The sequence below is a fragment of the Pinus tabuliformis genome, chromosome 3_2, assembly GCF_031772625.1.
Source record: "Pinus tabuliformis cultivar Carrire ecotype Pingquan chromosome 3_2, CPIR1, whole genome shotgun sequence".
Lineage (NCBI taxonomy): Eukaryota > Viridiplantae > Streptophyta > Pinopsida > Pinales > Pinaceae > Pinus > Pinus tabuliformis.
The window spans coordinates 876,558,727-876,582,824 of NC_142302.1; the positions used below are offsets into that span (position 1 = coordinate 876,558,727).

The 24,098-nt window shown below is 39.6% G+C and overlaps 1 pseudogene; it reads right to left on the reverse strand.

Moving 5' to 3' along the window:
• The window catches only part of LOC149183411 (uncharacterized), a 95,909-nt pseudogene extending 72,794 nt beyond the window's left edge, over positions 1-23,115 (reverse strand).
• Positions 23,116-24,098: the final 983 nt, after the last annotated feature.

Below are 24,098 nucleotides of genomic sequence, written 5' to 3' on the forward strand. Positions count from 1 at the left end.
CACTGCTATAAATAGCATTTCAGGTACCAGTGTTGGACATAGCAACAAGGAATGAAAAATGGAAGTGCTAAAAATAGAATTGTTATACATAGCATTTCTGGAAGGATTCCTATTTTAGTTAGTCCCTGAACTAAAATTGAGAAGTAAAATTCGAATTTATTCTTAGGAGCTGTTTGATTAATAATTAATTAATTCATCTTGAATTAATTAGTTGTAGAAAATCAAACATGACGTCTATGTGGGGACATGCAACAATTTCTCCATTAATTGAGGAATTTATCCATCAGTTAAAGAGATAAGGATGAATTGTAATATTGAGTTGTAATTAGTTGGCTTAGTTAACTGAGTCAAGTCCAGTTAGATTAGTTCAAATAGTTTGTTGAACTAATTGTGAGTTTAGTTAGTTAATGTATGCATGCATGTAACTGTTGGACTTCAGATACTAAATATTCTCTCATAAATAACTCATGCATGTCAGTTCAGTCAGAGACCCAGTTGAGATCAAAGGAAGGGACAGTGTACTATTAGTTTGAGGAATTTTCCTATAAAGGAAACTGTTAGAAAATTATATATATTACGGAGTAATGGAACACATAAAATATTGTAGAAATATAAACACAGAAAATGCATAAAACAAGACAGACATAGATATACGTGGTTCACCCAGTTTGGGCTACGTCCACGGAGAAACAGCCAGTCCTTCTTTTATTATATTATCCAGCAAACTAAAGAGATACAACCTACAGTAGATCCGTTGTAACACCCTCTTCGCTCTCAATCTCCTCTCTCTTCCTCACTCAAAATATAGATATGCATAGATGTAATACAATTCCCTCATATATAGTGAGGGGTTGCCTTCTAGGGCAAAAAACCCTAAATTAAACATAACTTCTACCGTCAGATCATCCACCTAATGAACGGCCCAGATTGAATAGAAATTACTAGACTTTTACAAGGCAATTTTACATCTATTTTTAGCTTCGGGGGGGATTAGCCCCCCCGCACCCCCCTGTGTGAAGGGGTGTACAGTCTTCCTAGGGTATACATCCGGCTGAAACCTTTAAATACAGAAGATAATCAGGCTCCACACCCAACAATCTCCCACTTGGAGACTAATTATAGCAACTCCATCGCTGCTTCATTTGCTAGAAAATAACTCCACTTTGGACCTAGTTGTTTCTCATCTTCTTCATCATACTTGAAGACCAATTGAAACTGAGCAGATTCTCAATTTCTCCCTAGTTACAACTTTTGTTAACATATCTATAGGATTATGGCTAGTGTGTATCTTTTCTAGCTTCAACTGTCCATCTTCCAACGCTGATCGTATGAAATGGTACTTGACCTGTATATGTTTAGTCTTGGAATGAAATGCAGAGTTCTTTGCAAGATGTATGGCACTATGGCTATCACTGTATAACCTGCCCAACTCCTGCTTCTTGCCCAATTCATACAAAAACCTTTGTAACCAAATCATTTCTTTACTAGCCTTTCTAGCAGCAACATACTCTGCTTCTGTTGTTGAAAGTGCAACAACACTTTGGATTTTTGAAACCCAACTGACAGTTGTTCCACCTACAGTAAACACATACCCTATTGTGCTCCTCATGTTATCTCTATCACCTGCCATATCTGCATCAACATATCCCTGTAGAGCAATGTTTGAACCAACCAAAGTATAATGCTTGATTTGTGGTACCTCTCAAATACCTAAGAATCCACTTCACTGCTATCCAATGTTCTTTTCCTGGATTGTTCATGTGCCTGCTTACAACTCCCACTACATGTGCAATATCAGGCCTTGTGTAGACCATTGCATACATTAAACTTCCAACTGCTGATGCATATGGAACTTTAGAAATATGAGCCATTTCTTCCTGAGTCTTGGGACACGCCTCCTTAATTTGAAATGGCTAGCCAAGGGTATACTAACTAGTTTTGCATTCTGCATATTAAATCTTTTCAACACCTTTTCTATGTACTCACTTTGAGACAATGTTAATTTGTGATTCTTCCTGTCTCTAGTTATTCTCATGCCAAGGATTTGTTTTGTAGCACCCAAATCCTTCATTGCAAATGTGTTTGCAAATTTCCTTTCGAGCACATTTATTTCTTGCATGTTAGAACCTGCAATAAGCATGTCATCTACATACAATAACAATATAATATAGCTACCATCATTTTTCCTTTTGAGATAAACACAATGATTAGAGTGACATCTAGTATAACCTTGTTCAAACATAAACCTGTCAAATTTTAGATACCACTGCCTTGGAGCCTGTTTTAAGCCATACAAGCTCTTCTTCAACCTACACACTAGTATCTCCTTCCCTTTTACCTCATATCCTTGTGGTTGCTGCATATATATCTCTTCCTCCAAATCCCCATGGAGAAAGGCTATCTTTACATCTAACTGTTCAAGATGCAAATCTTCAGCTGCTACTAGACTTAAAATAGTTCTTATTGAAGTCATTTTAACAACAGGAGAAAATATCTCATCAAAGAGTATACCCTTTTTCCGTGCAAACCCTTTCACCACAAGTCTAGCTTTATACCTCTGTTTTCCTCCATCTTCTTCCTTCAGGCTATAAACCCATTTATTCTGCAATGCTGTTTTACCTGCAGGCAGCCTGACTAAGTCCCAAGTCTAGTTTTGTGCTGAGTCCATTTCTTATTTCATGGCTTGCTCCCACTTCTTCCTGGTTTCAACCTGCACTGCTTCTTCATAACATTCTAGTTCACCAGAATCAATCAACAATACATAATATAATGAAGGAGAGTATCGTTCTTGGGGTCTACTTATCTTGGTAGATCTTCTGACACCACTTTCGGGTGTTTGAAGTGCTTGTTGTTGTTGTGGTTGTTGTTCTAGCTGTTAATCATTATGATTTTCAGGCACCATCACTTTTCCTATGATATCATCAAGCACTGTGTATTCTGTGTTTTCTTTTTCTTGTTTCTTTTCCTGCAACTGATTCTTATACAAGACCTATTGAATATTACATCTTTGATTTTGCCTCAAGCTTTGTTCTATTTTCTTTATTAATGTGGACAAAGGCTTCACAACCAAAAGTCTTTAAAAATGAGTAGTTTACCTTTTTACCTGCCCATGCCTCCTCTGGAATACCACCATCCAAGGAACTTGAAGGGCCTCTATTTATTAGATAAACAACAATATCTACAGCATCTGTCCAAAATTGTAAAGGCAATCCTGCATGCAATCTCATGCACCTTGCATGCTCCATGATTGTCCTGTTCATCCTTTCTAACACACCATTTTCTTATGGTGTTCCTGGAACTGTCTTCTCTTTGCGAATTCCATTCTCTAAACAGTACCTATCAAACTCTTTGTTGCAATATTCACCTCCATTATCTAATCTGAGACACTTCAACCTTTTCCCTGTCTCATTTTCAACCAAAGCTTTCCATTTCTTGAAAGTATCAAATACATCAGATTTATTTCGAATACAATAAATCCAAGTTTTTCTGGTTGCACCATCAATAAAAGTAACATAATAACGAGATCCACCAAGAGATGATACCTAAGCAGGTCCCCATACATCTATATGCACAAGTTCTAATTTTTCACTCTTCTTTTCTTTCCCAACTCTAAGGAATCTAACTCTCTTCTGTTTTCCATAAACACAATTCTCACAGAATTTTAAATCAACATGCTTCAAACCTGGTAACAAATTTCTTGAGTGAAGAATTTGCATCCCCTTCTCACTCGTGTGCCCGAGCCTATGATGCCACAATGCTGTATCTTCTCTTGTAGAGGTTAAAGCATTAACAGAATTATAAATACCATTGCATAAATACAATGTACCAACCTTTTCTCCTTTCACTATTACCACAGATTCTTTAGTGACCTTCCAGGTTTTATCTATGAAAGTAGTTACGCAACCTTCACCTCCCAACTACCGTGTTGAAATTAGATTTTTCTTCAGATCTGGAACATTCCTTACCTTCTTCAATGGCCACTGATTTCCATTTTGCTGTTTTATGAAAACTATACCCATTCCAACGATTTTACAGGGTTTATCATCACCCAATCGAACTTGTCCAAAATCTCCTTGAACATAATCATGAAAATGTTTCTTATCAGGTGTGGCATGGAATGAGGCCCCTGAATCTATCACCCAGACATCAATAATATTTTCTAATGAAAAAATCAAAGCATCTTGCAACACATCACCTGTTACATTCGCTTCATGATTATTTTCTTGCTGTGCATCTCCTTATTTTCCCTTCCGAGACTTGCAGTCTTTCTTCAGGTGTCCTTTCTTCCCGCATTTCCAGCACACTATCCCCGATCTGGACTTGGATCTGCCTTTTCTTGACTTACTGCGATATCCTCGGCTCTTTCCTCTTTCCATTTTTCTTCCCCTAGTCTCTGCAATCAAAGCATTACCTGATGTCTCACCGGAGCTTTTCCGTCGTATTTCCTCGCTAAGGATTTCACCAACAACATCATTAAACTTTAAAGTACTAGATCTAGAGACAAAGTTGCTAACGGCCATAACTAAACCATTCCAACTTTCTGGCAATCAGCACAGAAATAAAAAAGCCCTAACTTTGTCATCAAAATTTACCCCTACAGAACTTAACTGACTTGTAACTATATTAAAATCATTTAAATTATCTGCAATAGATCCACCTTCTGACATCTTCATATTAAATAAATGCTTCATAAGAAATACTTTATTTCAGGCTGAGGGTTTTTCATACAGTTTGGCCAATGCCGACATTAAATCTTGTGTTGTCATTTCCTTTGAAATATTAAACGCTACTAACGCCACTAGGCACAACCGTATTGTTCCAAGTGCCATTCTATCCAGAATATCCCATTCTGTGTCTATCATAGTCATCAGCTTCTTTGTCTTTCCGCTCAATGGTAGGTACAGATCTCTCTGATACAGATAATCTTCCATCTACATCTTCCACAGCTGGTAGTTTTGGTCGTTGACTTTTTCAACCCTAAACCTACCATCTTCCACCATTGCTCCCACTCGAACTAGGAACCCTTCTCTCCTGCGAGTTTATCAGCCAAATAGACCTTCAGCTCTAATACCAGTTGTTAGAAAATTATATATATTACAGAGCAATGGAACACATAAAATATTGCAGAAATATAAACACAGAAAGCGCATAAAACAAGAGAGACACAGAAATACGTGGTTCACCCAGTTTGGGCTACGTCCACAGAGAAACAGCCAATCCTTCTTTTATTATATTATCCAACAAACTGAAGATATACAACCTACAGCAGATCCGCTGTAACATCCTGTTCACTCTCAATCTCCTCTCTCTTCCTCACTCAGAATATAGATATGCATAGACGTAACACAATTCCCTCATATATAGTGAGGGGTTGCCTTCTAGGGAAAAAAACCCTAAATTAAACATAACTTCTACCATTAGATCATCCACCTAATGAACGGCCCAGATTGACTAGAAATTACTAGACTTTTACAAGGCAAATTTACATCTATTTTTAGCTTCGGGGGCACTACCCCCGAACCCTCGCAGGGGGGATAAGTCCCCCCTGCGTGAAGGGGTGTACAGTCTTCCTGGGGTATACATCCAGCTGAAACCTCTGAATATAGAAGATAATCAGGCTCCACACCCAACAGAAACTCATCCATTAGAAGGAATTATCTCCTTCAAGTTTGTGCAGTTATTTCTAAGCCAAGTGAGTAGTGTGAGGGGGGAATTCACACAAGTGGAAGCACTGGACCCCAGAAAAAATGCGCAAGGAAATAGGAGGCTTGGAGGGCAAAGGAGAAGGTTGTGAGAGCCTTTGACTATCTATGAGCAATATTGTTTGATTGCGGAGAGAGTAGGATAGCTTGAGAGCTGATTCTTTTTGTAACTTGAACATATTTACACTTGTATGATAATACAAAGATTGGGGTTTTAGGCTGAGGCTTTCCCTGGGTTATTTCTTTTGTTTTATGTGTGATTGATTTCTCATTCTCAGTTATATGTGTTCTAATTGTTCTTGCTCATATTCGATTAAGCTTCCGCAATTTTTTTGTAGAAGAAGATCTTGTATTTTGCTTTAGTTTATTGCATTATCAGGTGATCTATAGGTGGGATTTCTACATGGTATCAGAGCAAAGGTGATCAAAGTAAAGAACAGTATACAAGAAGGGAGAAGTTCGAAGGTTGAGGTTCCTAAATATAGAAATTGAGTTCTTATCACATCTCAATTTCACCAGTGACATTCAATGGTTTAAGACTCGAGTATGCCCTTGATGGTAGCTTGAATTATATAGCCTGGAAGGATTGCATGGAAGCAGTATTAGAGGATAACGGTCTAAAGGACTTCATTGATCAAGAAGTCCCCAACCCCGTAGCATCTGATGCTACAGAATTGGCGGAATGGAAGAAATGTGTGATTAGAGCAAGGATAATCCTCCTGGAGGGAGTTTGAGATCACATAGTCTCGAGCCTCCATGGGAAGGAGACATCGTTTTCGATGTGTAAAACATTGAAAGATCTATATTAGCACAGAAACTATTAGAGGAAGCTAGCACTGAAAGACAATATTCAGAAAATCAAGTGTGAAAAGGGTGACATGATCTCTACATATCTGAACAATCTCATCACCTGTAGGGATGAGCTTGGAATTGAATGGATCATGACAGCCGATATGACATGGTGAGTCTTGCACTCCTCGGTCTTCCTAAGAGCTGGCATAGCTACCAAGACTCAGTTAATGGAAAAGAGAAACTGCCAGATTGGGAATGACTTTGGTCGGATCTGATGCAAGAGGAGATAGGAAGAAGCACCAGAGATGGTTCTTCATCCAAGGAGGATGAAGAAAATTGTGCCTTAGCGAGTAAGGCAAAGAAAGGGAAGGAGAAGGTTTCTCATCCCAAATCGAGTTCTTCCCATGGCGGGAAGAAGTTTGAAAAATTGAAAGTGCGATGCTTTCATTGTCATGAGGTGGGCCATTTTGCAACAAATTTTCCATTGAAGAAATCCAAGATGGGATCCAAGGAAGGATCTGAAGGTAAGGCATTGGCCTCATAGTTCGAGTTGGATTTCACACTCTTCACATGCATGGTTTCATCCATGGTGGGATGTGGTTGGTTTCTTGACAGTGGAGCTTCTTTCCACATGACCGGTGACAAGAGTTTGTTCAGTACCTTGGAGGAGAAACATCTCCAGATACTCATAGCAATGGGTAATGATGAAAAGTATAGTGTCTCAGGTGTAGGCACGGTTGTTTTTCAGAGGGAGCATGGAGCTCGCATTATGTTTACTGATGTGAAGTATGTGCCAGGACTTAAGAAAAACTTGGTATCGATCGCGAATGCTAGAAGACAAAGGCTATGATGTAGTCTTCAGTAAGGGAAAGGTTTTCCTTAGACACATCACCACAAGACAGGTGAAGCAGATCGGTTCACGAGTCAAGAACCTGTATGCTCTTGAGGTTAAAGATGCATGCAAAGCCTTGAGAAGCAAGGCAACTGTTTGAGACTTGGTGTTTGAGAGGGAGAGTACATTACCTGTTAACATGCAGCACTAAAAGAAGTCTCAGACAATTGTGGAGGAGCCACAATTGGTGAAGTAGCTTCAGGAGGTTGTGGAGCAGCCACAACTAGAGAATCCAAGAGGAGATTGAGTGGAGGCATCCACTCATGTAGAGACCTCCAGTAGGGGGAAATTTTGAGCCAAGTGGGTAGAGGGATCACATGCATCCATACCTCCAGGTCGGAGGTGGGGCGATGTGGAGTGACAGTCCCAAGAAGGCTGGAATAGGGGCATGATCATTAAGGTACCTAACCTGTTTGATTAGACCTTGCTACGAGAGCCCCGACGAGGAGTAGCAGGACTGGCTAAGTGGGTAGAGATAGATGTGGATGGAGCGGTAAAGAGAGCTATAGTGTAGGAATCCCAAGACAATGCAGAGCTAGCAGGATACAACAATGCGAGAGGCACAGGAGTGTTGCACCAGTGCAGGATGGCATAGAGAGGTGTGCAATGGTGCGAGATGCATGGAGTGTTGTACTAGCTCAAAGGTCAGAGAGGGAGCACTTGTCAGTGGCATATGGAGCTTCAACATCAGAGGATGTTTCTAGCCCAACAGAGAGGTCAGTTGGGAGTTTTTTTGTTTCTAGAGTTGCTGGAGTAACAACACTTGGGAGAAGTGTTGCATGCAGAAAATTCCAAAGTTTCAGGGTCGGGCTCTAGTTGAGTGCCTTTCTTGTTGAGAGGGAGTGTTGAAAATAGCATCAAGAAATGCTAAAAATAGAAGTGCTAAAAATATCACTACTATAAATAGCAGTTTGGGTACCAGTGTTGGACATAGCAACAAGGAATGAAAAATGGAAGTGCTAAAAATAGTATTGCTATAAATAACATTTCAGGATGGATTCCTATTTTAGTTAGTCCCTAAACTAAAATTGAGAAGTAAAATTTGAATTTGTTCTTAGCCGTTGTTTGATTAATAATTAATTAATTCATCTTGAGTTAATTAGTTGTAGAAAATCAAACATGAAGTCTATGTGGGGACATGCAATAGTTTCTCCATTGATTGAGGAATTTATCCATCAGTTAAAGAGATAAGGATGAGTTGTAATATTGAGTTGTAATTAGTTGGCTTAGTTAACTGAGTCAAGTCCAGTTATATTAGTTCAAATAGTTTTTTGAACTAATTGTGAGTTCAGTTAGTTAATGCATGCATGTATGTAACTGCTCCACCTCATATAACTGAATATTCTCTCATAAATAACTCATGCATGTCAGTTGAGTTAGAGACCCAATTGAGATCAAAGGAAGGGACATTGTACTATCAGTTGGAGGAATTTTCCTATAAAGGAAACTCATCCATTCAGAAGGAATTATCTCCTTCAGGTTTGTGCAGTTATTTCTGAGCCAAGTGAGCAATGTGAGGTGGGAATTCACACAAGTGGAAGCACTGGATCCCAGGAAAAAATGCGCAAGGAAATAGGAGGCTTGGAGGGCAGAGGAGAAGGTTGTGAGAGCCTTTGACTGTCTATGAGCAGTATTGTTTGATTGCAGAGAGAGCAGAATAGCTTGAGAGTTGATTCCTTTTGTAACTTGAACATATTTCCACTTGTATGATAATACAGAGATTGGGGTTTTAGGTTGAGGTTTTCCCGGGGTTATTTCTTCTATGTTATGTGTGATTGATTTCTCATTCTGAGTTATATGTGTTCTAATTGATCTTTCTCATATTCGATTAAGCTTCCGCAAGTTTTTTGTAGAAGTAGATCTTGTATTTTGCTTTAGTATATTGCATAATCATGTGATCCACAGGTGGAATTTCTACAAAATTGACCCAAAACAAAGTGATGGATGGTATGATAGACCAACAGTATGATAACCATCAAATTGATAACCCAACCCAAGTAGTCACAGTATGAATTGAAAGTGTCATGTTCAAGAGCGACCTGCTACCATAAAGTGGTTTTCCCCTTTTTCCATTTTCCCCAGTCATTGTTGACTAATACCTCTTTATTTTTATCAAGCTTGAGGAGGATAACATATGCTTGTTGTATAATTCCACCCTTTGGGTGAGTCCATCACTATGTGATGTTTTAATGAGTCTAGCGAAGGTGAAACTTGGTCTTGTCTAGATGGACAAGTTTGTCACTATTTGATGTTTTAACGAGTTTAATGACAAAGATAACTCGGTCCTCTTCATGTTTAGAGAGTTTGAGAAGGGACAAACAGAAAAAATCCACAATTTATTTTTCATAGATTTGTCTTTGAAGCCCGAAAAATCATAAAACAATACGAGAGAGAACCTATTGACCATGTTCGGTCAACGTATTCCTTTTTCATAGTTAATCTATCTCAGCCCGAAAAAGGGTTAAACTTATACTGAGTAGATGTCGTTTCCAATCTGTTAACAAGCTAAAAAGGACAAGCACTCGACAATATTTTCATGTTTAGAGAGTCTAAAAAGAGCTTAAAGAGGACTCCAAGGGGGTTCCTTTTTCATTATTTAACAAAGCTCGAAAAAGAGAGAAAAGTATACTCTATGGTCAAAGGTACAATTTACAATCGAGCACGTCAAATTCTATAAGTCAGCTGCAAAACCTATTCAAAACATCACCAAATGGATTAAAAACACCTATTTCATAGGTAAAAATAGGCAAATACTAATTTTTACTCGATTAATGAACATGAAATAAACATAAAACAAGTTTTTACCATTTGATACTTACCATTCAGTTTTGTGCTCTGGGCTAGTTTTTTACCTTGAACTTCATCAATTGATTGCGAGAGATTTTGTGGAGCATTTCTCATTCCGTCCAGACTAGGTAGGAGATCTGTCCCTCCTCTTTCTTTTCAGGTCATTCTTTTACTGTTTCTTGCAAGTTTTAGGGTTTTTTGGGGCCTCTAGGGTTTGATTTTTTCGCCCTGGGATCAGCGTAGGCTTTCACATTGAAAACTATGCTGACGAGCACCCTGATAGAAGGTTTCCTGCACTTTAGTGCACTATCTTTGTGCCTGGGATGTGCTGGGCAAGTTTCCCAAATTAGATTTAGCTGTTTGCTCCAAAATTTGCCCTGTTTTTTGCATGGAAATGATCCTAACTAAGCTTATGATTGGAGTTTAGGCTTTCCTCAAATCAGTATGTCGATTAAATGGCGAGAAAGAGGGCATGGAGAACAAGACATGGTTTTCATAAACAATCTGGGTACAGTCGAGGCCCTCCAAAAATGTGGGTTATTTAAATACTTTAGATTTTCTAGAATGAGGCAACAAATAGAAATATTGAAATTCCTTGTTCATGCATGGGATCCTACAAATCATACTTTTCACATAAGGTACAAAATGGTCCCTATTACCATTGATGATATTTACTTTCTTACCAGACTATCAAGGCGAGGTGCCCCCATCTCACTTTCTGGATTTTCCCGTGGAGGTGAATCAATGAGGGATTACATTCGACAGTTTTGTCTGCCAGGTACACAGCCTAGCAAGGATGGGAAAATAAACATCAGAGATGTAGGTGATTTTCCTTTGAGAAAGATCCTCTTAACAATCAGAAAGTTGGCTGGCTGTGTGACACTTCATTTTACGAACAGATCATATATGCAGTATGCACTTGAGTGTCTAGAGCCAAAAGTATTCAACTGGTGTGAGGTTGTGCTTTCTTCATTGAAATAACAACTGACTAAGGTAAGAAGTGGTAAGACGAAGAATTTTTTCTATGGTTTGATCTTAATCACTTTTACCTTAGAGAGAATCCCATTGATGCAACCACAGCATGTATCACTAGGTGTAGTTGGTCCTAGAGATCCATGTACGCAGAGGTGGGTTGAATTGATGGCTCGACATGTGGGTCAGTCAACAATCATTTTTTCCATGCATTCTGCAGTTGTCTCGATCGAAAACACCTTGTCATCAAGGAGCATCCATACTCAGGGATGGATTTTCATGGAGATCCAGACTTGATTCTACCAGTTGGAGCACAATGGGGTGTTATAGGTAAATTGTTTGACCAAAGTGTTTTTGATTTTTCAAGTTTCTACATGTTTTTGTGTTTTTTAATGTTTCCAAGACTAAACTAAAATAATTCTAATGCATGTAGACGTGGGTACTGTTCGACCTATGGGACACCAACAGGGTGCAGGTGGACTAGTGCGGAGAAACATTGGGAGAGCAGTTCTCCAAGACTTGGATTTGGCCGAGACCTTGGCAGAGTTGCAAGATCAAATAGAGGGATTAACCTATGGTATTCCAGATGTCCAGCTTGAAGAGTTACCTATGAGGCTATAGTGCCACACTATTGGTGTTCCTAGCCATTGGATGAGGCTCTTGCACATGATAGCATAGGTTGTGACCTGTTATCATGAGCATCACTAGGTCTACTTAGGATATTTTGCATGCATTTTGAGTTTTTGGGTCAGATGACCAAACTTGTCTTGGACACAAATTTTGTGAAAAAATTTAAAACATCTATCTATTTTACTTTCATAGTTTTCTATGTTTATGTGCAATCCTATTCAACTAATGATGTGAATTGAAAATGTTACTTTTACATGTGCTACAAATGTCTATTTAACATGTAATTCGCTAGAGAATCAGTTAATGTGTTAAAGTTTCTGAAAATATGTTGATATTGAATGTATTCAAAATGAATTTCCAAAATATGAACTCTAAGGAACATACAAAGAATTATTGGGTTTCGGATGGTATACACACTTGTAAGTTGTAGTACGACGAGTTATGAATCTAGCCTAACAATGATTCAGTGAATGCCAAGTGAAATGGCATCAGAGAGAAGTTCGATCAACGCGCTATACTCAGTGATATTGTTTGTTGAAGGACTGATATAAATCCCTTGAAAACTCACTAACTCGCCACTTGGAGTGAGAATAGCCCATGCTGTAGAAGATAGGTTCTACGTACTATGACTAGCACCATCAGCGTAACCAACAAATGGTTCCAAAGATTCTGACATCTGCAACAAATGCAAAGTGGATTACTAACCAAATAAAAAAAAAAACTCTAAAAGACACATAGACATGCAATGAATGCATATATACAGTGAGTTTTACTACACTTAATTAAGCATAGTAATTTTTGAGGTACAACCCATTTCAGGGCTACGACAATTGAATCCCATCATAGTCTACTAACTCATAGGCACCTTTTTCCAAAACACACTTGACAATATCACAACCCATCCACATCGGTTCAAATTTCTCTACTCCAATTTTATCAGCTTCCTGATCATAAAGCAAGACCAGGTCTCCTTCCGAGAAGATACGAGGCTTGACATTTCTATCATATTGCACCTTGATTCATTTCTTATGCACTTCCTTAGCCAATGCGGCATCACAACGGGTTTCATCCAGATGGATAAGTTCCAAGAAACACGCTTCTTCTTCAAAAGTGTCAGGTAACAGGTCAATCACAAGTTTGAGAGATGAAATTTTACATTGTATCAGTAAGATTGCTTCCAAACCATACACCAACTGAAATGGTGTGAATCCAGTTGCATTTCTCACCGAGGTTCGATATGCTCACAAGGAAGAGTACAGGATTAAATGCGAGTTTCGTTTATGAATCCCTATCATTCTTTGAAGCATTCACTTTAGGACTTTGTTGATGGCCTCAACTTGTCCATTCGCTTGCGGATAATAAGGGGTGTTACAGGGAAAAGTGTCTATTTAGAACTGCTCTATCCCACTAAGGTGTGACAGCTGCCTTAGAAACAAACAGAGAAAAACTACTTTTGTTTTTCCTTTATGAATTATAGATAGAGAGGAACAGAAAGACCAACCTCTGTCTTGCGCTAATCCTTCGATTTGATCCCTCTCTTCTTTGATAGTCCTCAACTACCTGCTCCCTTGCATGCCCAGCTTCACAAAGTACCTGTAAGATCACAGAAGCATAGCACTATACAAAGACATGGATCTATAATCATAAACAATCTAGGATCAGATGTAAATTGACCATACAAATGTAACAAAATCAATGATACAAAAGCATGGAGGAAAACTCAAATAGCTTTTATTGATAAACAAGAAAAGATCCAGGAGGAGTTACAACCAGTTGTTCCGACCTAGCATCAACCTCCCAGCAAAGAAGCCCCTCTTCACCTTAAACAAAGCTTAGATCACCCAACAATCTGATGTTTGTCTCTAGAAACCAAGAGCAATTCCTTACAATATGCAAAATTCCAGCCCCTGGATCTCTGGGATGAGGGATCCATATATAGATATCTATAAGGGGGATGAGTCAGCTTGTGATTTGATTAGTGTCTTCTCTCTGACAGTTCTTGCTTCCACTTGGAGACTGAGGGCCTCTTACTCATCCTTGGTCGAATTCAGTGAGGCAAGTGTCACAGGAGAAGATTCTGGAAGCTTCCATTGCCTCTCCACCTTGCGGAATGACACTGCCATTTGTCATTTCTCACCCATCGCACCCCACAGAAGGGACTTTTGAAATGCAATGCACCCTCACAGTGTATTTAGGTGAGATGCAACACACTTAGCCAGTGGAGCAGCTGCAATGATCCTGTTTTGACCAATTCTGAGTAGTTTCTCATGGAGAACTTCTGGGAGAAGTTGTAATCTGTTGACCTTGTTCCTTTAGGGGTTAGAACAACACTTTTAGGGACTTAGGAGCCCTTGGTTTATGGACATTTCATGCTTGGGCTTGTAGGGCACAAAAATGTCTATAACAGTTGCCCCCTAAAGTATGAGGCCGTTAACCTTTTGGTGTCGGGTGAAATGCTTTATTATGAGGATCCAAAGTTCTTTCAATGCTGGGAGGAGACCTGTAATAAGATGCAATACAATACATTATCTTCATAACATTTTCATGATCTAGCTGAGGCGGGCATTCCCATGCTCAGCTTTATAAATTCATTTTCATGTACATAGGACAAACAATCGTTTGAGTGTAGACTGATGATTCTGATAGAGCCATCATCCTTTTGAGTGGATGATTATCTGTGCGGCAATGATGTACATTTAATGTCTTTATTTCCCTGAATATATATCACAGCCCAGATAGATGAAACTAGATCCAGGGTCTTCAATCTTGTCCGATCTTCACTCGAAGTACAAGTTGATCCATGTGAGAAATGTTCTGAAGTTGAACATGGAAAGACATCGCTTGATTACTAGTCAATGATGTAAACTGTTAACAAGCGCGAGAGGAATCACCGATAATGATAATGACCCTCAAGGTACTGCAGTACAATTCACGTGGTGTGAATAAAGGACTTGGCGTCGAACACCACACAAAATCTTTCGGTCGAAGGCCATTGATGTAAACCTGTCGCCGGAAGTGAGAAACTTGCCATTGAGGCATGCAAGCTTCAAAGTACTGAATGGGGTGTTCCTAGATCAACTTCTTGGATAATGAGCTGATGTCGACAAGAAGTGATCCGTCACAGGAGGGCCTTAATGAATCCCACATCAATGACACGGAACGGAGCAAATGATTTTATTGGAGGTGAAAACGATCAGGTGATATACGGTTCAGGGTGTCGGTCATGAAAGAATGGAGTATAATGTATGGTAGTGGGTGAGACACAGGTGAATTCACTGAATGACCTCTCTTGAACATATCGGCGACACTGATGTGATGGATTGGTAGCATTAACCCCAAATGTGGATGGTATGGCGTGACCATGGTGATGTGACCGGTGAATGAAACAACCCAACCCGACTCGGACACGGATTGGAAGTGTCATGTTCAAGAGCGACTTGATACCAACAAAGTTTCTTCAAGTTTTCTTCCCAATTTTCCCCAGTCATTGCTGACCAGTACCTCTTTATTTTTGTCAAGCTTGAGGAGGATAACATATGCTTGTTCTATAATTTTCGCTTCGAGCAAACCCATCGCTATGTTTTAACGAGCCTAGTGATAGTGAAACTCGTTCTCGTCTATAGACAAGTTTGTCGCTATTAATATTTTTAACGAGTTTAATGACAAAGATAACTCAGTCCTTTTCAATTTTAGAGAGTCTGAAAAGGAACGTAAAGGTAACTCCAAAATTCCTTTTTCTTCATCTAATCCATTAAGTCCGAAAAAGTATAAAACAATACAGAAGGGATGAATTTTTGATACTTTTAACGAGCTGAACAAAACAAGCGCTCGATCTTTTTGTGTAATAATCCCTCAGGTCCAAAAAGATTAAAATCTAGAGGAGGGATAGCACTTCCTGCCCCTTTAACGAACTGGAGAGGCCAATGGCTCGGCAATCTTTTCATATTTTACGAGTCAGTTGAAAAGAGCTTAAAGGAGACTCGTCTTTTGAGGAACGAGTGATAAAATGGGTAGCAACTGATTCTAGGTAAGGTTTGGAATTTTCCAATCACGGCAGTGTCACAAGGATGGCTAGTGAGATCACTCTTCGCAGCTGTTCCTCAAAATGGGTAAACAATCAAATGGGGGTGAATGATCGACCAATGCAAAAGTGGAGGTGACGGTGCAAACACGACCAAGGCTTTAATGGCTGAAGTACTACATTCATGATGGTTATTTACTGGTGAATAGTTCATTTTTTAACGAGCTTAAATGCGGGGGGAAACATTTGCTCATGACTTATGTTTATTTTTTAACGAGCTTGAACTATGTGCTAAAACTGCTCGATGCAGGTTTATTTTTTAACGAGCTTGAACCCTGCAGTAACACTGCTCGTGGCGGGTTTATTTTTTAACGAGCTTGAACCCTGCAGTAACACTGCTCATGATAAGTTTGCATGCCCCCAGCATAATAACGCAAATCGAGATGCATGCCCCCCAAGCTTCATTGCATTCAACTTGGTGGTTGGAATGAAGGTTTACCTTCGAGATCTTCGAAAGATTCGACTTTGATTTTACAAGATCGTAATCAAAGATTCGATTTGGAAAGGGAGTCGTTTCATTTTTTAATGAGGTTGACACAGTAAAAGAACTATCCTCACAACTCCTTGTTTCATTTTTTAACGAGGTCGACACGAGATAAGAACCGTCCTCAGAATCCACCGTATTTACAGTATTTGATAGAAAATCAAAAACTGATGGATGATTAAGGTTGCTGGAATAATCTTCGTGGTAATCCAGAAGATGGGAGTGATGGTGGTAATCTTCCCATGGTGCCTCTCCTATCATCATGGATTGAATGATTCCTTCGTCTGTAGAATGTACATGCAACCAAGGATCTGAAGAGGTGCCATATTCTTTAGACCTATCTATCCAAACACTCGATGAGCGTTGATTTGGGTTTACCCCCCAAGCCAAGAAAATTGATTGCTACAATATTTCTAAAATGGTGATGATCCATGCTAACAAAATGTTTAGGAATCTTCTGAATCCATTAGATATAGAAGATTTCATATTGTAGGTTTCCACTGTGGCCACTTCCACTAGATTACTCGGAGGTGGTAGGGAAAAAGTACCCATTAAGGCAGGGTCTTTTAGGAGACCTACTCTGATATTTTGAAGTGAATGATTGCTTCCATGGATCATTGGAATGCTTCCCGTAACTTGTGAACTGTTGGGGAGAAATGTTTGTTGGTCGACGATTGTAATTCCTCCTTGAAAGGGAAATGTAATCTTCCTGAAGTAGGTTGACACAACTGCGGCCATGGCATATATCCAGGGCCTTCCTAGTAGGATGTTGTAATCGAGGTTTCTGTCGATTACTTCAACATCAATTTCTACTATTTTTCCCCCCAATTCAACTTGCAAGTTAGTTAAAATCCCGTATGGAGTGTATGATCGCCCATCAAATACTTTTAACGTCTTTGACGATCTCGACAAGGGTGATGAGCCTAAATTTTTCCAGCAACTCATCAACATAATACATGTAGATGATCCCTTATCAATAATTGTTTGATGAACAGTTTTGTTGAGGGCTTTCACTTGTATAAGGAAAGCTAGTTGAGCTGGTAACTGAGGGTCATATCCTTTATGATCAAAGGCCACAAGATTGGAATCCATTGGGCCAATCCCACCTATTGCTGATAATAAAGCTTGCTTTTGGGAGGGGCAATTTTGCGGTACCTCAAGTGTTGAGATAGCGGACGGCGATTGGGCCAGGTCCTCTACTATATTATAATTCTGTGCTACTTTGGCACGAGGATTAAATGTCGATTTGTGTACTACTCCCTTTGGCATCTTTATCGTTAGCTCAGGAATGATGGGTGGCACAACTTCAGTCGAAGTTGTTGTCGAACTACTAGGTTGATCTTTAGCATTGTTATCCGACAGCTGTGGATTCCCGTAATCTTTATTCCTTGTCAAAGCATCATTTTGTTGCTTTGAGATAGACAACATAAGCACTTGGGATCGGGAAGCATTTTGATTAGCAACCAGTTTGGTTCTCGGGTTTGGAAACGGATCAGTCAATACTGCTGAGGTTTTTGAACTCTTAAAGAGTTTCTTAACTTTAGCTTTATGTGGACAATCTCTCGTCCGATGATCCTCATCGCATATATGACATCCCACAGGGGGTTTCCTTTGCCCAGAAGGGTTTGCAGAAGCTTTTTCAGGAGATGACTCATCCTGCTTCTTCTTTCTCCCTTTCTTTTTCTTCTTGCCTCCTGGTTGCTTCAGTTGTATGCCCTTGTCGGTCGACACAGCATTTACTTTCGAGGCAAGAAGTCCCTCATTTTCATTTTGACTATAAATCTTACGGGCCTTTTTAGATGTAGCCTTTGTCGATCTCGTGTCTGTTGCGCCAATCACACCATCTTCGACATGAGAGTCATTATTTGATTTAGGAGGAGGGACTGAGACTTTCGATCTAGGAGCGTCAGGTATTTTGTCGTAGAGCATGCCGGACTGAGTGTAAATCAAGTCCAAATATTGTGCACGAGCGATAACCTGCTCTTCGGTGATGACTCCCCCTTTTGCCACATCTTCTGTGATGGAAGGCAGTAATGACTTAATAAACCATTCAGCTAAAAGCTGATCGGGAACATACGTTTTCACCATTCTACGACGACGTCGCCACTCATGTATATGATCAGATATGTGAGTGGCCGTCGTTTGTTTGAAATTGGTAAGAAGCTCCATTCCCATTTCGTACCTTATCGGTAACTGAAAATGGGTTAAAAAGGTCGTGGCTAGGGTACTGAAGTTGTCAAATGAAGCTCTAGGCAATTCAATATACCATTTTGCTGCCGGACCAGTTAATGTCCTCTAAAAAAGGCGAAGCCTAATTGAATCATCGTTTAGGGTGTTTGATGAACACCACAGATGAAAGGTCATCACATGATTCGACGGGTCTTCACCTGGATTTCCATTAAATTTAGGAATATCTGATGAAAGTTTATGCGGAATCGCCGGCCACCAAGGGGCATAAGCAATTGGATCATTCGTCAGCCGGTTTAGATCTGGTAATTCTAGAGTTGCTACAAAGGGCAACTGTTGATTCAGGTTAGGCGAAGCATACCCAGGATAAGATGGAATCGCCTGAGCAGTGGGTTTTTGCATACCAACATAATGTATTTGTTGCTGGAAACTTTGACAAGGTTGATGGGCATAACCATTATAATATGGTCGTTGATAACCGCTTTGGAAATGCGGTTGCCCATTACTTACAAAGACTTGTTGCTCAGGTCCTTGATATGGTTGCTGGAATTGCGGTTGTTGAGATTGGACCAGCCATGGTTGTTGGACCATTTGCTGTTGCCCAATACTAGATGATTGACCAAGATGAGGAGTCATAGTACCTGTTTGAGTCTGAGTCGCCCCAGATAAGGAGGCACTAACCTGAGGTTGTGATTGAGTCGTTGAGACAAGAGGCTGTTGTATTGCAACCTGAGAAACTTGGGGTTGACATACAACAAGTAGCGCTTATACTTGCAACGTAGTCACCATAGCAGGTATAGTGGGAATATTCGACACAGGGTGGACTGGTTGCATTGAATATACAACCCTTGGTTGTTGAGGCAGTATTGGTACCCAACTGCTGGACATAATTCCAGTTTGACCTGAACTTTGTTGTAAACTCTCATATGGTTGTTCTCCGGGAGGGAACAATGAAAAGGCATACTGCCCTCCATATGGTGGGAATCCAGTACTTAAAGGGTAGATTGGCCTTTGAAGACATATTGGATCAATGTTTTGAGTTTCAACATGAGAAATACCAGATGATAATCCGGATGAAGAAATAGGAACTGACCATGTCGTCGAGACAGTCCCTGATTGGACTCTGGCTTGTTGTTGATAACTTGCCGGGACAAATGGTATACCAACAAACATCGTTGGAGTAGCAGTAGGAGGCTCTGCCACTACTGCATCAGATGACACAGTCCTAGATGTCGACGGTTGTTCAGACATATTTAGTCTATCCAAAAGATTTTCTAGCGATTTCGATTGACTTTCTTCCACGATTGCGGATTACTCGATCAACTAAAAATAAAGGGGAAGTATGTTTCCGAATTAGATGAATTTTAGACGCTTTGACACAACTTGTTTTTTCAATTTTTAAGAGTTGAGAAAAAACAAAAGATGACTCTAGTCTCCTTCGATTTTTAATGAGCCTGAAGTGACAAGTGCTCAGATGGACCTTTTCTGTTAAAGAGTCTGAAAAGGAACGAAAGGGACTGCTCTGGAAATCTAGGTAGAGGGATTACCAAACCAGTCACAAAACTGCAGAATACTTTTTACGGTACGACAGTCAATCTTCCCAAATGCTGTGTTCAGTGCATTGCGATCGATAGGGCAGTAGACACAGCTTCCTATGGATAAAGGATTAAGCCTATTGGGGTCTCCCAAAATATACTCGACGGTACATGGGAGCACAAGTCCGTACTAGCACTTATTGTCTCAAAGTGGAGGAATCACCCAACCATCAGTGAGAACAATAGTTACCAGGCTTTACGACGCCGGAATACGTCTCTAGCCTAGACTTCTAAATGTTGTGCGTTAAGTTCCAAAGCGTTGTTAGATTCATTGAATTTATTTTAAGTTGATCTTGTTTATGAAGTTTGCCTTTTAGGTTCACCACGAGATGTAGATGTAATTCCTAAAATGCAATCTAAGATGATAAACAAACTTTTTATCTTCTTTGTGCAATGAAAATCCTAGCTACTAAGGAAAAGAAAGACAGAATCTTTTCACAAAGAGCAAAGAGCACACTCTAAATGCACTTTCCTAAATCAAGCCAATCAGACTGTCTATATGCAAATGCACATGCATGTATTTGTTTTTGACTTTCTTAGTATATGAATGCTAAAAATAAAGTTGATGCACAAATCTGAATTTCTTTTCAAGTGACAAATATCAACAAGTTTCTTTTCGAAATAAAAAAAAAATGGAGACGAACACAACACTTTACGATTTTGAACTGAATACTTGTTCTCGACACTAGAAAATTACAAATTCAGACCAAAAGCAATAATAACAGGATAATCGACCATCAACAGCAATCAAACTCTTTCCTACGATTGAAATCGACACTTGCGACAGTTTCAAATGAAAGGACGATAGTACGATTATGCTACTTTTGCAAAGGAGAACTGTAAATGACTCAAAAAACACACAAAAACATCTATAGTTCTTTTGTACAAAGGAGGCGGAATAACAGCAAGGAAAAGGGGTTTCAAACAAACATATACTGATCACAGGCAGCAAGATTCAGGAATAGAATTGGAAAGAATGAAACACAGAAGCCACAGCTACACAGAGCTAGTCTGATCAGTGCACCTGTAACATAGAGAATCTGAAATGCAGCGCAGGTTGTCCACTCGGGAAGTGCGCTGAAATTCAGAATCTCTGAACAGTACCTGCGCTGGGCTAGAAACGAGACTTTGTTCAGGTTCCGGGTCACAGTTTGCAGTTCAGTTCTTGGGTTTTGGCCGAGTAAAAAGCAATTAGTAATGCAACAATCAGGGGTAGATCTAAGGAGGATGTAAGAGCTATCACAAGGGCAATCAGATAGTTTGTGAATCAGTTGTTTAAATCATAAATAGATCCGGTAGATGGATTGAAGTAGCAGTTATCTACTTTGCATTTGTTATGACAAATGCAGTTCGAATGCTACTTGTAAGTTTATGAAACAAACAACAAAGAATGATAAACAAACAAACTAATTAGTTCCCCAGTGGGGTCGCCATTTTGGTACAGGGAAAAGTGTCTATTTAGAATTGCTCTATCCCACTAAGGTGTGACAGCTGCCTTAGAAACAAACAGAGAAAAATGGAAGGAGGACTTCTTAGGTAGATCCTAAGGCCTTCAAGGGGATAATACTAAGAAACCTTTTGAAAGGACTGAGGGGAGTTAGACATGCTTCCAAATTTCTGCCATTGGACCACTGCTTTGCTATCTTTGCCACTGATGTGATGAGTCTGCTCTGTAAGGCCAGAGTTGAAGATAACCTTATTTCTGCAACCCCAAACTACCTACCCAGCCTAATGTACCTAGCATTTTTTGTTACTTCAGGAAGGGTGCATTTAGACTTGCAAACCCTAATTGCTTTTTTCTTTTAAAGTGCCTTCCTATCTAAAAACTACCCTTATATCTGCCAGGGGCTCAGGTTAAGCTGTTGAGATCCCAAAATTCTCTACCTATCTACACATATGCCAAGCTTAAGCTGTTTGGACAGACACATTCTCTATTCTAAAGCAAGAAAATTTAAACCTAGGGAAACCAAGCTTAGGCTGTTTGGCTTTCCCTTAACTGAGGCATCATTCAAAAATGGAACTTTTGCTGCTTGAAAAAGATGAACATTTTTGGCACTTCCACTGTCAATCATGAAATATGAAACCTGTTGCAACAGGAGGCTAACAGTGGCTCCACTTGGGGATGGCTTTTCCTTGTGAAAAGTCAAGAACAGCAGGTCATAGTGCCTTGTTTTTCATCTGCTTTTGTACTCTAAAAACTTTCCTTTTGCTGGGTGCTTTATTTATATATATAACAGCAGTTCAGAAGAGCTTAGGGCCTTCACTTCAGGCTTCAACTGCATTGAGCTGCTGTTTAAAACAGAAAACTAAAAACCTACCTACCTACCTAATCAACACTTGTTTGCTAGTTAGGTAAAATGAAACAACTAGTGCAACCATTTTAGCATTTGTAGAAGAAAACAAACTGCTTGACTGATAGTCGGTGAAATCAAAGACACTACTTGGTTATGTGCTCTCACAATCCAGATTGTGACATATGAAGGTATTTGCTGAATGTTTTGGTCTTCATATAGAAAATTTGCTGCAGACTTTGAGTAGAGAAAATCCTCCATGTATTCTGCTATAGGGTCTATAAAAGAATCATGTGGGAGAGTCTCTTCTAGGCTTTCTTTGTCTGATGGAACAGCTGCATCCTCAGTAACTACCTCCGTAGCCAGTATATCTTTCTTTCTCTTGAAAGTATGATCAACTTCAATTTGCAAGTCAGAAGGTAATACGATTTCCTTGCGACTAGGAAAAGGCAGGCTTTGGAAAACCTCTTTAGGACTAGGAAAATCATATGGTTGAATTTGAGAATGCAACCATTCAATTTCATTTTCATGTTCTTCAACAATCAGGTCCAGTAAACACATTCTGATTTGAGGCTGTTTTATTGTTTTGACCTTTAGCAGCAGAGATCTAACAAAATCTTCATCAAGCTCATATTGGGATAATAACTTCCTGAATTCATCCAACGCTTTCTCTATTGCAAGATCCCCCACAGATCCTGTCATCCTCTCTCACTATTAGCTCTTGGACGGGGAAATACTTGGCTAAAGTGGTGTTACGAAATCTTGGAGCTCTAGATCTCTAAAAAAAACTTTTAATACATTCCTCTTTTAGGTTTGCTCCCCAGTGGAGTTTTGTTTATAAATAAAGTGGAGTCGCCAAGTGGATGACTCATCTGTAAAGTGCCTGATCTCTGTCCACCATCACAGACCAGAACTGAACTTGTAATAATGCTTCTGAAGGTCTGGTTCTCTCAGTGGAGCTTTCCAACTTTCTTTGCGAAACTTTGTAAAATTAACTAAGGATGGTCCCCAGCGGAGTCGCCATTATGTTATCACTCAGGTTGTCCTTAAGCTCCGGAAAGGATACGGCCGAGGTAACCACAAACCAACTTTGGACTGCAGGTTCTAGCCCACCTGCAGTCAGAGAGGGCTCTCTTTTTTTGATTTAGCTTTGTTGATGACGATTTTAGGCTAGCTATTAGTTTCAGGGGTTTTGTTTGTATTCTGGTGGGAAGGATGGTGCTTCCAAGTAGAGAGGCAAAATACTATCTGGTCATTTTCAAACCATTGGGCATGGAGTCAAAGAACAGGACTGCTGAGGTGTTTTCTTGGTCATAAGATAATCATGGAGCAAGGTAGCTGCATATGAAACAACCTTTCAAACTAAAAGAATGGAGTGAAAGCTAAGGCATGAGAGGCAATTAAGAATCTCTCAAACATGTTTAGCAGAAGGAAATTCAATGAACCTTGCCCAGGAGCAATTAAGAATTCCTAGCTAACAGTCCTTCATATGCGAAAAAGGTTAAACATGAGCCATAAAGGAATTCATATTCATCCCTAAATCAAGAGGCAAACATTAAGAAACCACAGAAACTAAGCATAGAGTGCAAGCATGCAAATTCTAGACCAATCTTTCTTTCTGTGATTTAAGCATATATGAGATGAAGATAACAGAGATAAAGAAGACTTATTGATTCATACAGCAG